The sequence below is a fragment of the Trachinotus anak genome, unplaced genomic scaffold (genome assembly GCF_046630095.1).
Source record: "Trachinotus anak isolate AG129_WGS33_773 ecotype Australia unplaced genomic scaffold, CSIRO_AGI_Tana_v1 ptg000014l, whole genome shotgun sequence".
Classification (NCBI taxonomy): domain Eukaryota; kingdom Metazoa; phylum Chordata; class Actinopteri; order Carangiformes; family Carangidae; genus Trachinotus; species Trachinotus anak.
The window spans coordinates 12,103,069-12,109,068 of record NW_027273865.1 but is presented as its reverse complement, the minus strand read 5'-3'; positions in this window follow the sequence as shown (position 1 = coordinate 12,109,068).

The window sequence follows — 6,000 nt, the reverse complement described above, 5'->3', positions numbered from 1 at the left end:
GGGTTGCAGACGCATGTAACAATTTACAGTGAAAATAAAAAATAATCTACAGAATCATAAAATATTACAAAATATTATATAATAACATTAATATCAGGGATCAAACAGGGGAAACATGAGTCAAAACATCTACAGCCAGATGTACCATCCCTCCAAGCCATTTAAAATTACTTTAAATGCATCCAGTGAGACCAGCTGTCTGAGATTCAGGTAATTTCGCAACTGATTCCAAGCAGAGGGAGCAGCATATTTAAATGCCCTTTTTCCCAAATCAGTACAGGCTTCAGAGACAGATAGTAGAAAAAGTCCTGGAAGCAATGACTGTAACTTCCCATACTTTTTTGAAGGATGTATCTGTGGATAAGATGGAAGCAAACCAAGAATAGCTCTATAAATACAAAAATGCCAGTGGTTAAGTCTACGGGGGGACAAGGCAGACCATCCAATCCGAGCATAAAAATGAGTAATGGTGAGTAAGGGCTTTAAATTTTGTAATAAACCTCAGTGCTCCATGGTAGACAGTAGCCAGTGTATGTAAGCATCGCAAAGATGCATATAATGTACAACATTATATGCATCTTTGCAATGCTTACTTATAACATCATCATAATTCAGCACAGGTGGTGGCAAAAAGTCTCTTTAGCACAGAGGCATAAACTACATCAGGCCGCATAGAAAATACTTATCTCTTCATGGAATGGGATAACAATAAGAAAAAATACAGAATGTCAGTAGGCGGCACGGCGGTGCAGTGCGGATAGCGCTGTCGCCTCACAGCAAGAAGGTTCTGGGTTCGAACCCTGGGCCTGGGGCCTTTCTGTGTGGAGTTTGCATGTTGTCCCCATGTCTGCGTGGGTTCCCTTCTCCCACAGTCCAAAGACGTGCAGGTTAATTGGTAACTCTAAATTACCCATAGATGTGTGACCCGGTTTCAGATAAGCTGTATGGAAAATGAATGAATGAATGGATGAATAGAATGTCAGCATAATAAGTCCTTTCTGTGTATTATGTAAAATGGCTCTATTCCACAATATACTTCACTGTATAGCCAATATTTCTCATCAGAAAAAGGACCTTAACTTTAGTCTCGCAGGATAAAATATCTTACAAATGTTTTTGAACAGCATCAAAGATAGACAAACAATCATCAAACATGTAGGCACCAAGCTCATTTATCAGAGGCTTTTTAATTTTTGCAAAGCAGTTTGCCTTGGTATTTTTTTTAATTTTTTTTTGGTTATGACTTATTTATTATATAGGTCACAAAGCAAAGTACATGTCTAACCTCTCTCTCCTTTTTTTTTTTTTTTTTAGTTTCATTAGCACTTTGTGTCATGACCTTTTTTTCTGTTGACTGATTTTCCTGCTCGTTTTGGTGGCAATCAGGGTTCTTGATTTGACTCAATTATAGCCGAGGAGCTTGTCAAATCCACAAAATGTACACATTTCGAGAAAGTATCTTGGTGCTTATTTTATTAAAAGTGATTCACACTTTTGTTGCTTTCATTGGAGTGTGTTATTACAACTAATTTTATTGTTGGCATTAAAGAGAGCTGAACTCAGTGGAATCTGATTGGCTCTAAGTTTACGCTCGATCCCTGAAATCATACCAGTCACATTTTTCCTTTCTATAGTTTAAAGTCTGACTCTGAATCTCCATGGCAACTGATTTACTTTAGAAAATCAATGCTTCATCACACATTATGCTTCAGGTGACATGCCAATCAAACAATGTTTTTATGCGAGGGTCAAACTGTGTCTTCTTCCTTTGGTTTGTCTTTTGTCTTACACTTTGCAGTGATCAATGATTGGAAATAATCTTCCCTTGTAAGACATTTACAGTCAAGTGAGCACCAGCACAGAGCGTTTGTTCAAACAGTCTCAGAAGGCTCAACAGAGTGTCCTGGTGTCCTACCTTGTCCAGTCCCACCCTCAATACTAATTGGACCAACACTAACACAGTCCCTTCACATACACTGCACTGATACTGTACCTGCACATGAGTAAATGCTGCATTCATACTGTATCACATAAACACCAGGTGCTGACTGAGAAAACCATGTCAAGTCCTTGTGGAAGTAACAAGTAGGATATTTTTTCTGTAAGCTCACATATCCTCCACTTTGATGGCAGCAAAGTAGGAACAGTAAACATATTGGGAAAGACAGTGTGACGATTTCTTGCCAAGAGTTAGGAGACAGTTGGTTTATCTTGGGAAATAGCAAGCTTGGCTCCTGCTACATTCATTCGTGTGGGAATGAATGGATATTCCCATGGATAAAAGGCTTGTGAACGTTCACATCATCAAATAACTCTACAGTTGTTAGGTTTTACATTGTCTGGTGGACAGTTTAAAAAGTATCAAAATTGATTCAGCAGAACCAGAGATATCATCTTTCAAAACCTGGTACCCACATTGCCCACAATTCGACTTGACCGCTGATAATTCAGTTGGAGATTTCAATGTGCTGTGCCAGTCGTGGCTAGTGTAGCCTTGAGCCTTTAGCCTCAAGCAAAGATGAGGAGCAGGCTACAGGGTTAAGTCTGGTAAACGCACCTCCTCGTAATTTCACAACCCAAGATATTTTTAATTTTTAAACCTGTAGTTTTCAGACCGAGTGAATGCTGACTCAAATGACACCACTTAAGACAGTTTGCGAGACAAGGTTTTAGACATTTTTTTACATATACAGTAATACTCACCAAGGCCTGTAAACAGACTGATATAAGACATCCATGTTTGCTTGCATTTCCAAATCGTACAGTTTTAACACAGTTCTCAGAAAGGTCTGACTTTCCTTGTCCTAATTACAGCTTGAATGGATACACTTATTCACTTCCTTGTTAAGATGAAAAGATCAGCACAACTCTCATACCTGTTCATTAGCAGAAGCTAGGAATGGGTGAACTATGAGCTTAGCACAACGGAAATGGAGACAGGGGGAGAAAACGAGCATAGCCTTGTTAAGCTCAGCATAAAGCATGGAAAAGGGGAAACAGCTAGCCTGGCAAAGGTAGCGAAATGTGACACCAGCACCTTAACTAATTCACTCACGAACAGACTCTGTCTCATTTGTTTTGGCGTTTTACAGGGGCTTTGTGCTGGTCTGTTTCAAGAAAATAGTCAAACAAGATAGGGCCTGTGACGTGATAATCCGTGAGCTCTAGAGGTGCTGGTGTCGAAATTTTGTTCCCTTCAGACAGAGCCAGGCCAGATGTTTCCAGTGTTGATGCTATGCTAAGATAAGCTAACAGTGTTTAACAGCAGTTTAGCGGTCAGTTCAGCTTGCAGACAGATATGACAGTAGTGTAGAGCTTCTCATTCATATAATTTTTGGCAGGAGAATAAATATTAATTTTTTTCTTTTAATTTTGAACCACTCTGTGAAACAGAAGCAGGATGTAGCAAAGAAATGCTGCCCTGGTCTCTCATCCTCCTGCTTTCTCTGATATGACGTGAACATGACATTACACTTTGCTCACAGTTCCCAAGCTTCACTCATTACAAAAGGTTAATGGAACAGCTGGACCTTCCAGCAGAGCACCTTTGTTAAGTTTTTCACATGTACCTGCCTTAAACCCATCCCAGAATTTTTCTTTCTTTTTTTTTTCTTTTTTCTTTTTTTCTTTTTAGCACATTAGCACATCACATCAGCCCATTAGTACAACTGTCACACACTGTCACAGTTTACTCAAAGTTGTCATATTCCAGGAGTCTTCTTGTTCATATGCTTGCCCTAAATTACAGCTGGTCCATCAATTTTTCATGATTTTGCTGTCTACTAAACCTAATGTATAGCCCACAGAGAGACTCATATGCATATTAATTAGAATGGAAATGACAGGACAATTATTCTTTCAGCTGAGGACAAAACCGACCAAAACGTTAAGGCTGATAATAAAAAAAAAAAAAAAGCAGCCACTTTCATCCTCATATACAGAGATTTCATGCTTTTTGCAGAAAATAGTCTGAAATAAACAGTTTTAATGGAAGCAATACAAATGCTGCGCAAAAAGATGTTCACAACATGAGCTGACTTTAAATATGATAAGATACAATAAATATGCACTGTCAGGAGCAACGTAAGTAGCAACTGCAATACAAATTTCAAGCTGCTCTTCACTCTGTTTCCCCAACGGCTATTAACATTTTAGAGGGCAAAGCAGCTGGATCCAAAGGTTAATGTCCACACCATTAGAGAGCAACAGAGCATGCGTTTATCCCTGTTTTTTTAATTAAATTACAGAGAACTCACAAAGGGTGATTTGTCCTCAACATACAGTTACTGCAGTCTGAATGGAGCACTAGCTCAGCTGATTTATCCCCCTTATTTTTCAAAGTGGGTCGTCTTGTCATGGAGTTTGTCATGGCCTACTTAACAAGACAGGAACTTGTAATTAGATCATTTGTCAAGTCAGCTGATTGCATTGCTTGTTTCTTTTCAGTGTGTAGACGACACCTCGCTTTTCACTGGGTCACTTGGAAAATCATCAATCTTACCTTCCCATGACCACGTAAACCAGAAATACAGGCAGCTCGTGAACTTTCCAGCCCTTCAGACAGTTGACACAATTTAGCCTTGAAAAGAAGTTAAAAAAAATCTACCCCTGATATCTTGATTCTCATGCACTACATTTCTAGAGGCTGACCTATCCACAATATTAATTAATTAATGGCACTGTGGGCAGGTACACAGTTGAGAAAGTGCTGAAAATATGAGATTAAAAAAAAATGGTGATTAGACACCCTCTAGTGGAGGATCATTACAAAAACATCACTCCACAAAGCTCAACAAACTTTCTCAGGTCCTCTGTGCCTCCACAGCAATGCACACCAAACCTCAAAGTGAAGGAATCTCCAGGAGGTATGAATTTGAAACACTGATATTCATATTGAACAGCTCCACTTTTTTTTTTACAATCTACATTCTTTCAGTTATACAACAACACAGAAGTGTGTGTTCCAGTTATAGTCAGACTGATGAATTAATCCTTTTCATTTCCTTTAAATTCCCAGATTGAACTCAAGATAACCAAAGCCTTCTTTTAAGTCAGGAATTGTTTCATGTGGACTGTGAAATGCTCTCTAACATGTAGGGTTGTAGCATGCAGCATGTGGAGTGTCTGCTGTTGGAAGACACAACCTCTTGTTTCATATCCTGCAAGTTTTAATAGTAATAATGCGCCAATGACAAGAAAAAATGGCACAAATATACACAACAGCATACAAACTTTCTCAGAAAAGTTGCCACAGTAGACAATATTACAAGCAATACAACTAATTAAACTCCCCTGATATAATGCAGGCTTGAATACCTCATACATAACAAGTAAATTCTGTAAATAAATAATTAAATTTACTTGCTCTTTCTCTCGGCATCATTGCATTTAATGTGATACCTTTGAATTGCGTAGTTTTTGGGGGTTTTTTTACATTAAGCCATGACGTCCATATGACCAGCAGAATGCAGAGCAATGCCACACTCATGTTACATCTAAAATTTAATTAATTACACAGGTTTCTACATACATCATGCATCATGTCACAAAATAAAGTATGTTGCTTGTAAAGCCATCAAAAGTAGAAACTGTTACAAGGTGTGCTATCCACTGTCTGTGTCATTCAGGTTCATGACTCATGCACAGGTGTAGATGTTCATTCATGTCAAATAAACAAGAAGTCTGAGTATGTCAATCACAGAATATTTACATCCTGACAATAAATCAAATTTAATGTGAGACAAAAAGGTAAAAATTCGAATTTATTATCTTTTGTTTTGCTTTGACCCCATCTGTACTTACTAGGAATAGTTCAACATTTTGGAAAATATGCTTATTTGCTTTCAGAGTCATATGAGAAGATTGATGCCACTGTCATGCTTGTTGCTCTTGTCTGTTTCTTTGGACTGAGCCTCTGAAGCTCACTAATCAATATCCTGCATCTTGTTTTCGTAACTCATTCGCAAAATGTGAAACTATTCCCCAAAGATGACAACTGAA